Raw genomic sequence first — 9,772 nt, forward strand, 5'->3', positions numbered from 1 at the left:
GGATTGCCCCACCGCACTTCCTCCTCCCTCCGTACTCCACCTCCTCCCTTTCTCCATTCCCTACCTCTTCTTCTATCTCCTCATACGTGCCAGTATCTCCCTCACCAGGATCGTCAGTATCTTCTGAACGATTCCCATCATCAAAAATAGCAGATGATCGCACAGGGGGAAATGATGGGCGTACAGTGGACTCATGTGATCCACCCTCCTCATGCAATGCATCAATATCGACACTCATAAACGGCAGTCGCTTTCCTCAGAGGAAGAGTCACTTTCTCCACTCACAACTGGTGATAATGTCGCTTCGAGTACTATCCCTATCTAACTATCACTAAAGCCTTTTCTCTTCTGGCCTTTGGACTTCATTGGTGTTGAAGTCGGCAGCTGTGGGCGCTCAGCCGAGGATCTGAACACAGGGGAAACGTTTTGCATAGGCTAGGTCTATCCATTACAGAGGTATGCAGGTAACTGAAGTGTGACTCAGATGCATGCAGGAAGGTTCCCACTACCTGTGTGTGGTGAAAATAACCTACAGAATAATCAGACAATGCCACGAAATACTAGATCATGTATATAAGCCACCCGAACATCCCTGGGTCATCACGTAATACATGTCACCCAGACGCCTGGGGTTAACTGAGGTTGGAGAGTAATCACAGGTAAAGGTGGAAGTTTTGTGGAGGCTGCTCGTAGTGTAGACTGTAAGGATGTGCTAAATGTAAGCAGGAGTGTTGCAAAAATGTGTGTAAAAGAGTGGTACCAAGATGTGTCTCTGTGTGTGTGTGAACCAAGTAAGGTGGGAAGAGTGTGTGTGGAAAGCCTGCTCTCTGCACCTTTTAATCAGTCACAAGCAACGTGAGTAGGTGGAGTTTCCTAGTGGCGCCATCATCTGTGATTGGTGGAGTCCAGGGAATTAGGGAGGAGCTTTTAATCACAAAGAGACCTGGACTGCAGCATTCTGGGGCATTTCTGATCGAAAGGAGACAAGGCTAGGTCAGGCACCCCCTGGTACCACAGGTGTTTAGAACAAAACAGGAGAGCTGTCAGACTCGGCTTAAATGGATTAGTCTGGGGCGCCTTGATCCATCTTAATCCCATGACGACACTAGCCAGGGTTAATCATGGGGCTGTCATTCTGCTTCTCCTTGGTTTATTCTTTCTCTCTGTCTCTTCCATTCTCTCTATTCAGGACGTGAGTTAAGCTGCCATTACACCTCCCAACCTGAGAAAGAGTTTCGACAAAGGAGAAATTCGTCTGCTATGAGAGGCGGGACAGATAGTCCGTCATTAGGTTATCAGCTCCTCTTATGTGCCTAATGTTGAGGGAGTGCTCCTGTATGAACAGAGCCCATCTAATGAGACGTTGGTTCTTTTGCGTCAAATTGGCTAAGAAATTAAGGGGATGGTGACTGGTATACACTTGCAAAGAGGGTGATCCTGGACCAACATAGCAAAATGTTGTAATGTTAAGATACGAGCTAACAGTTCTTTCTCTGCAGTGGAGTATTTACACTGAGTAGGGTTGAACTTTCTGCTAAAGTAAGATACTGGCATTTCTATTCCTTGGTCAGTCTTGCAATAGCAGTGCATCAGCTGTAATACCACTACTGTCTACAGCTAATTTGAATTGCTTATCAAAGTTGAGAGCCTGAAGTACTGGTTTGTGGGACAAGATAGATTTAGCTTTGAGAAAGGTTTCTTTGCAGTTTTGATCCCAATTAAATATTGTGACTTTCTTGAAAAGATTTATGAGGGGAGCTACTAAGGCAAAGAAGTTTACTATGAATCTCCGATAATATCCCATCACACCCAAGAATCTGTGGAGTTCTCTCTTATTGTTTGGACGGGGGGAATTCATCATTGCTGTGACTTTAGAATCAGGAGGACTAATTTTTCAATGGCCTACTTGATAACCTAAATACTCCACTTGAACCTTTACAAAGTCACACTTAGATTCAGGACTAGGTTTGCATCAGACAACTTCTGCAATAAGCTCTCTTACTGATGTAGGTGTTCAGGCCAGGAGGTGTTAAATACAGCAATGTCATCCATGTAGGAAAGGCAGTCAGGGATTTCTTTCATGAAGTAAATCATGAGTCGTTGGAAGGTAGTAGGGGTATTCTTCATGCCGTGGGGAATAACTTTACACTTACATGTCCTACCTCCGACAAAGAAAGCCGATATTTCTTGCACCCTAGGACAGAGAGGGACTTGCCAACAACCTTTCATTAAGACAGTCTTGGAGATGAACTGTGCACTACCTCTGGAATCCACGCAGTCGTCAACACGAGGAAAGGCGAAGGTGCTAGCTTTTGTGAGGACATTCATCTTCCTGTATAATCTGTACATAGCCTATGTGACCCACTGGGCTTAGGGACGAGGACAATCAGTGAAGGCCAGGGACTCTGGCAAGGCTCAATCAGGCCGTGATTCAGAATGCAGTTGACCTCTGTCTAGTGCAAGGACTGCTTCTGGGGGTTGACATGGTATGGCAGCTGCTTCACAGGGCATGCATCTCCCACATCGACGTCATGGATCGCCATCTCGGTCCAACCTGGATTGTCAGGGAAGATGTCTGGGTACCTATTAAGGAGAGCAACAAGGTGTTCTCGATGCTCTGCTGAGAGATGGGAGAGCTGGTTGGACAAGGTAGCCCAAACCTGTGGGTTATCTCTCCATCTCATCGTCTTGACGTAGCACCAGTCGAGCAGGGCAGAAGTCCCAAGGTGGGTGGAAAGCTAATGATGAGAAGAGCTGGAGCTCTCGTTTCATCAGCCCTCTGGTCTAGTTCCTGACCATCCCCCTTAGCAGAACTTTTTCAGTGTTTCGGTAACACAGAGAGTAGGCCAGCATGCTCTCCATTACAAGGTTCTCTAACTGTAAACACCAAACTATATGTACAGTACACACTACACTTTCTTTTCAAGATAAGAAAAGAAAAAGGGCATCCGATATCCAAGCCTCCGAGTCCCCAGGGGAGGGGGACCATAAATGCCCCCACCATCTGCCCCTCTCCCGGAATCACTGTCTGACTCACTTCTTCATTTCTGCAACGTTTGTGGCCTTTCCTCTAAATCTCTCTGTTGAGCACCACCTCTCCTCCTCTAAAACTCACCTTCTCTGCTTAACTGAGACCCAGCTGTCTGAGGCAACTGATAGCAAACTCTTTTCTGTATCCTCCTACATTCACTATACTTGTTTCAAAGCCAAAGAAGGCTGTTGTGTATATGTATGCAACCACTTATCGTGCTCTCATATTCCTGAATTCTCTACTCTCGTGGCTAACAGCTTTCCTGTCATTCTCTGACTAAATATATCAGCGCTGTTTACTTATCCCCCAATTCCACTGACTATGAAAAAAAAAAAATCTTTGACTATCTTACTTCTACGATGGAACACATTCTAACCATTTTTCCTCTCTCAGAAATGTCCATTCTAGATTTCAATGTTCACAACCACCTTTGGCTCTCCTCTCCTGTCACTGATCCACCTGGTGAATGTGCCTACATCTCTTCAATCTTTAATGACCTAGAGCAGCTTGTACAGCACACTACCCGTGTCCCTGACCCGCCTAGGAGAGAGCTCCAACATCTTGACCTCTTCCTTAAAACTAATCCTTCTACTTACACTGTTAATCTTTTCTCTCCATTGGGCCCCTCTGATCACAACCTTATTATCTTAACCTGTCCTGTCACTCTGGTACGGCCTGTGGATCCTCCAACGAAACGTCAACTGTGGCACTTTGGAGCGGCAGATTGGGAGGCCCTCAGGCAATATTTCTTTGATTTTTCCTGGAATGATTATTGCTTCCACGGCAGGGAGCCATCTAAGTGTGCTTTGCACATTACGGAGGCTATTCTGTCAGGCATTGATGCTTACATTCCCTTCTCGTATCCTTTGACTAATGCAAGAAAGTCTTGGTTTAATCACGCTTGTTCTAATGCTGTCCACAACAAGGAGAGGGCCTATAAAAGGTACCAGAGCCAACCCACCCCTGAATCTCATTTTTTTTTATGTTTCTGCCCCGAATCATGCTAAGTCTGTTCCTCGCTCTGCTAAAAATAATTTCATCAATACTAAATGCTTTCAACTCTCCAGCTCGAATTCTTCCCGCTCCTTCTGGCACCTTGCCAAGAACCTTTCTAACAACTTTACCCCATCGTCCTTCCCTCCTCTTTTCTACTTTGATAGCTCTATTTCTATTTCTTCGACTGAAAAAACAGATCTCTTCATTCAGACTTTCTCCTCCAGTTCCACATTAGATGGTTTCAATGCTGTTCCTCCATCTCTGTTCCCTTCTCTGACTTGCTCATGGCTGACAGTAAAATTTCTTCAGCTGATGTATTTTCTTCCATTAATGGCCTCAATACTAGCAAGACATATGGGCCTGATGGAGTCCTTCCTGTTGCCCTCAAGAACTGTGCATCTGTGCTTCCACCCTGCCTAGTTAAAATCTTTCGCCTTTGTCGTTCAACTTGTACCCTTCCCTCTTGTTGGAAGTTTGTCCTCATTCAGCCAGTTCCAAAGAAGGGTGACCATTCCCAACCCTCTAACTATCGTCCAATTGCTTTAACATTCTGTGTCTCAAAAGTTTTCGAGTCTATTGTTAACAGAAAAACTTTAAAGCATCTTTCCTATCACAACGTTCTTTCTGACTGTCAGAATGGATTCCGTCAGCAACACTCCACTGGCGATCTTCTCACCTACCTTTCAGACTCCTGGTCATCCTCCTTTCGGGACTTTGGCGAAAGCTTTGCCATTGCACTTGATATCTCAAAGGCCCTCTTACGGTTTCTATCTTTCTATCTGTGCCTTCATCGAGAGCTTCCTTTCTGGTCGTACTATAGCCATTATTGTAGGTGGCCATCGTTCTTCTAGATCTATCAACAGTGGTGTTCCTCAGGGCTCTGTCCTATCACCAACTCTCCTCCTTTTATTCATCAGTGACATTCTAAGCTGCACATTTAACCCTATCCACTCGTACACTGATGATTCCATCCTTCACCTTTCCATCTGGTTCCCTCAACGTCCATCTCAGCATTTACTTCAACAAACAAGGGATGAAGCTGTGGCACACCTAATGTCTGACTTGGCTTGTATCTCTGATTGTGGTAAAAATAATCTTGTTGTTTTTAATGCATCAAAGACTCAGTTTTTACACCTATCAACCCGACAAAATCTTCTGCAGGATTACCCACTAATGTTTTATAATATCCAGCTCAATCCTGCATTATCCTTGAACATACTTGGGATTTCACTCACTCGGGATGTATCTTGGAAAGATCATATTACATCTCTTGTAAAATCTGCTTCCAAGAGATTAGGTTTGGTAGCTGACTCCGTACCTTCTTTACCCCTGCACAGTTGTTGACTTTATACACGGGTTTTAATCTCACTTGTGTAGAGCACAACTCTCATGTGTGAGGAGCCTTCTCACATACAGCTCTTCTCAAAAGGGTGGAGTCAAAGGCTTTTTGTCTCATTAACTCTCCTCCTCTTACTGGCTCCCTTCAACCTCTGTCTCTTCGCCGCACTGTTGCATCTTTATCTCTTTTCTATCGCTGCTTGTAATGGTCACTGCTCCTTTGAACTGTCTGCTTGCATCCCTTCACCTCTATGACGGGTGAGTAGCACCCGTCTAGCAACAAACTCTGATCCATTTTCTGTCCAACTCTCTAATGCAAGAGTTAACCGTTACTCCCAGTCCTTCATTTATGCAACAGGTCAACTCTGGAACTGTCTACCTCTGTCTGTATTTCCTACTTCCTATGATTTCCAGTCTTTCAAACGCAGTGTGTCCAGGCATCTCGAAATGAACGGATCTTGAATTTGGCTCTCTTATGTATTGTTTTTTTTTTTTTTTTGCTTGGAATGAACGGTTTGTGGGCTCCTGGTCTTTGGTTCCTTCTTCTTGCATAAAAAAAAAAAATCGTCATTTGTCTCCTTGTCTGTCTCACTCATTGATACCACAAACGCAGCACCGGTTACATCCTCGTCTCTTCTGCGGTATTCCTTTAGCACGTTGACATGGCACAACTTGCGGGGCTTTCTCCAAGCTGGGGTCAGAATGACATAGACAACCTCTCCAATTCTCCATTCTACTTGATAAGGGCCCGAGAAACTCGCTTGCAGTGGATGATCTGGTATTGGCAATAAGAGCATTACTTCATCTCCTGCCTAGAACTGCCTACTTACAGCTTTGTGAGAGCGGTCATACCACTTCTTCATTCGGGTACGAGAGGACTCCAGATTCTCTAGCACTAGCTCCCTACATCATAATAGTCTCACTTTGGACTTGGATACATACTCTGACCCTTGGGTCAGATATGACACATTAACTTAAAATGTGTGGGTACTTGACTGGAAGGGTGTGTGAATGTGGTGCCCAGTGTCCCAGTAATGGCACATATATGTGTTCCCGTTTTCTGTAATCGTAGTCCCTTTGGGGATGAATGTGTGAACTAACGGAGAAAAGCAAGTAAGAAGGAGAATCATTGCCATGTTTGGTGGTATGTACCGACTTTGCTATCCTAATTTTCTGGTTTCATAGTGTTTGTCATGCATACCCATAATTGTCTCGATGTTCCTAATACATTGCTGAATCAGGAGTCTCATGGACATAAAGACAATCCCATGAACTTGTTAGTACTGAGTACATTAATGGAGTGTGACATGTCTGGCACACTGGTCAGAATGGTTTATGTATATGTGTGTGACATATATGGCGCATGTTATTTTCAGGGCATGTCTTTTGCTGTTTCCTGCTCCAGTTTTCTCCAGTGTGTCAATGAAAGTCAGTTGTTTTTATGGAAGGAAAAAGAAAAACATTTCTATTGAACCACCGCCATATGAGAGTGATGATTCATCTGGTGACGATAAGCCATATCTTCCTGACACAGATGCATCAGAGTCAGAGGTTTCAGATTCAGGTATGATAAGTGATATATTTCACTTATGAAATATTTAATTGTAACAGGTTGTAGACAGCCTATGCCGAGTGAGATGAACATAAGAAAAGATTGAGAATAACCAGCATACTTATCATTTATCTTGCCGTTGACACTGTTCATGCATTTGTTAGTGAGTATATGTACTTGTTACAGTGCTTTCAGGGCAGCTAATTCTTTATTTCTTTTCTTTGTCAGATGAGAGAAGTGAAGAGCAAGAAAGGAAGAAGAATCTCTAGTCCCAAGTACTTCGCGACAACAAAAAAAGAGTACCTGTATGGAAAGGAGCTCCGATGGGAGGGGAACCAAAGCTGACTCCTGAGTGGAAAGGTCTTCTACCATCTCCAGGCTCAGAAAAGACTCCATTTCAATACTTCAAACATTTTTTTTGATGATAGTTTTTTGCAGTTCAGAGCTGACCAATCAAATTTGTATGCAGTTCAAAAAGACCCCACATCACCTCTTTCAGGAACAAAAAGTGAATTGGAGGAATTTCTTGGTACTCTTCTGTACATGTCTGTCTTCCACCTTCCCAGAACTAGAATGTACTGGCAAACTGAACTAGAGTTTGCCAGGTTGTAAGTGTCTTTAGCAGGAAAAGATGGGAAGATATCAAGAATATCCTTCATTTCAATGATAACTCACAAATGCTATCTCAACAGACCCGCAGAGAGATATGCTCTTCAAAGTAAAACCCTTCATAGACAGCTTGCTTAGTAAATTTCAGAACAACTTGTTCCATTCAAGGGAAGTCAAGCCTGAAGCAGTACAACCCCGAAAAAACTAACAAATGGTGGTAAAAGTATTTGTACTGTGTGGCACCAGTGGATTGGTACACAGTTTTGAAACATATACAAGAAAAATCCAACCACTACCCAGTCATCCAGGATCTAGGTGCAAGTTCAAATTTTGTACTTAGGTTAGCTCAGGTAATTCCAACAGGTAAAGCCCGTCTCCTCTGTTTTGATAACTGGTTCACATCCCTGGACCTTATGTCCACATTAGCAGAGAGGGAAATTTATGCCCTTGGAACAGTTTGGCAGAACAGACGAAAAGGATGTAGACTGATAAGGCTCTAACAGAGTGTGGACGTGGGTTGTATGAAGAGAAAGCTGGAACAGTAGGACGAGTAGGGATAAGAGTGATAAAGTGGAGTGATACAAAGTGTGTCACACTTGCATCAATCTATGCAGAAGCAAAACCTTGTAGTACGGTCAAAAGGTGGGACAAAAAGACAAAACAGACTGTGGAACTTCCCTGCCCAAAGGCAGTTACAGAATATAACAAGTTTATGGGTGGAGTGGACTTGTTGGATGGTCTGATTGCATACTATCAATCCATCTATCTATTGCCAGACGCCTCAATCCCGTTTGGGGTGGCCACAAACAAATCGCGTCCAAGTCGCCCTGTCCCCCGCCATTTCACTGCCCTGCTCCCAACTCACACCCCCCTCTCTCATATACCTCTTCACTCCATCCCTCCATCTCATCCTCGGCCTCCCTCTCCCTCTTCCCCCCTCCACCTCACTCACATACACTCTCTTCGTCAGTCTTTCATCTTCCATCCTCTCCACATGGCCAAACCACCTCAGTGTGTTCCTCATGACGCTTCCTATCACATCCATATCCACACCACAACACTCCTTTATGACCTCATTCATCAGCCTGTCTCTCCATGTGACTCCACAGGCTCCTCTTAAATAACTCATTTCCATTGCTCTCACTCTTGACTTGTGTCCTTCCAACAACGTCCAAGCTTCACTTCCATACGTTACAATTGGTATCACAATACTGTCATGTAGTAACTTTTTCACTTCCATGCTCACTTCCCTGTTTCTTATCACTGCTTTCAAAGAACCAGCAACCTTTCTTCCCTGCTGTACCCTTTCAAGCACTTCACCCTCCAAACCTCCATCCTTACTCATCACACTACCCAAGTACTTAAACATACTCACATTTTCCAATTCCTCACCATCCAACCTCGCTGTACATTCACTGACTTCATCTCTCTCAAGGACCATCACTTTACTCTTCCCTACATTCACCTTTAGATTCCGTTTCTTACACACTCTCCCAAACTCATCCACCAAGCCTTGCAGCTCCCCTTCGTCTTCACTCAACAACACAGTATCATCTGCAAACATCAGTACAGGGAGTTTCCAAACACTATCCTCTCTCACCAGGGCCACTCCAACATCCACTACCCTACCTTGTACCTCTTTTATTACCCCATCCATGTACAGATTGAACAACCATGGAGACATAACACATCCCTGTTTCAACCCAGCTTTCAAAGAGAAAAATTCACTTAGTTCACCATCCACACGCACTGCAGCCTTCGCACCATCGTACATACTCTTCACAGCATTCAACAACTTCCCATCTACTCCATATATTCTTAACACTTTCCGCAATCCTTGTCTATCCACCCTGTCATATGCTTTCTCCAAATCCATGAAAGCCTCATACAACTTCTTTCCCTTCTCTAGAAACTTTTCCACTAAAGATCTAAGAATGAATATCTATCACAGACTTTTCTTCCAGCTTCTGGACATGGTCACCACCAATAGCTGGCCAATGTACAGACGTGATGAAGATATGAATGGAATACCAAAGGCAAAACAGTATGATTCTTTGGCATGTAGATCAGTGGTAGCAGAATCACTAATCAAACATAAGAAGGACCAATTCCAGAAAAGAGGACGTTCATTCTCAACATCACTAGAAGTGCAGATTACCTAAAGAGAAGGAAAGCTTCAGCTGCACCAGTCCCAGCATCTGATATAAGGACTGATGGTACAGGTGGCAGCTGTGGAAAACTGGCCG

This window comes from Coenobita brevimanus, chromosome 44, assembly GCF_032717465.1.
Source record: "Coenobita brevimanus isolate Jiangsu-jjx chromosome 44, ASM3271746v2, whole genome shotgun sequence".
Classification (NCBI taxonomy): domain Eukaryota; kingdom Metazoa; phylum Arthropoda; class Malacostraca; order Decapoda; family Coenobitidae; genus Coenobita; species Coenobita brevimanus.